Genomic DNA, 1,094 nt, shown 5'->3' on the forward strand with positions numbered 1-1,094 from the left:
CTCCATTTCCTGGAGCTTAACCATAATCCGTGTAGATCATTTAGGATTTTCTATAAAGTAACATGTATTCTCCCTCCTTATAACATTTACTGTGTCCTTCACTCATCTGCACTCAGCAGTATTGATTTCTTTCTTGGTTATTATAATACCATGGCGTTGCTGCTTATTTTGTTGCTCAGTTGTGTCAGCTCTGGCCATGAGGAGTTCATTTAGTTTGGATTTGCTGTCCCTTTGATATGTTCAACCACTCCACACCCTCTGTTCTTCTCTTTTTAAGTACTTCCTTGTTTTCTTACACTAACAAGATGATCCAGGCTCCTCTTGGTTGTTTTGTTTTGTTTTGTTGTTGTTTCCTGCCCTTGTCCTCACACCAGCCAGTTTTCCAAGGAGTTCTGGCTCCTTCGGTTGGAGAATAAAACTAAAATGCAGGTACTGGGTAATGAGTGCATGTCTTGCCCCAGGAGTGTCACTGTCTAGGTTCTCTCAGAAAACCTAATTAAGAAATAAATGTTTGTGGACTAATGTATACACACATTTCTATGTTTCCTCCTGAGAACAGATGATAGGTGATGGACAGAGGGTAGGTGATGGATAGAAGATAGATGGTACACAAGTAGATGGAGGTGATGGATAGGAGATAGATGGTACACAGGTAGATGATAGCGGATGGATGGTACACAGGTAGTTGTTGATACCACTCATCCTCATCCACCATCCCAGGATTTATTCTTTTGTTTCTTTATAGTTCTCCTGACTGTGTGAACTCTGAACCCCCCTCATTAGCTACAATCTATTGGTACATTTGTTCAACCCTAGCATACAGAGTTTTGCATGGGTACATATATATGCATGTATGTGTCACTGAATGTATATGTTTGTAGACTTGTGTGGGGAGGCCAGAGGTCAGCATCAAGCTTCTCAATTGCTATCTAATTTTTTGAGACTTTCAATGAACCTGGAGCCCACCAAGATGTCTACTGAGTTCCAGATCATCCTGACACCATCTCCCCAGTGCTAGGATTCCAGGCACATGCCACAGTTCCCAGGTTTCTACACGGGTATAGGGCATGCAAACTGGGGTCCTCATTCTTTGC

Source organism: Onychomys torridus, chromosome 5, assembly GCF_903995425.1.
Source record: "Onychomys torridus chromosome 5, mOncTor1.1, whole genome shotgun sequence".
NCBI lineage: Eukaryota > Metazoa > Chordata > Mammalia > Rodentia > Cricetidae > Onychomys > Onychomys torridus.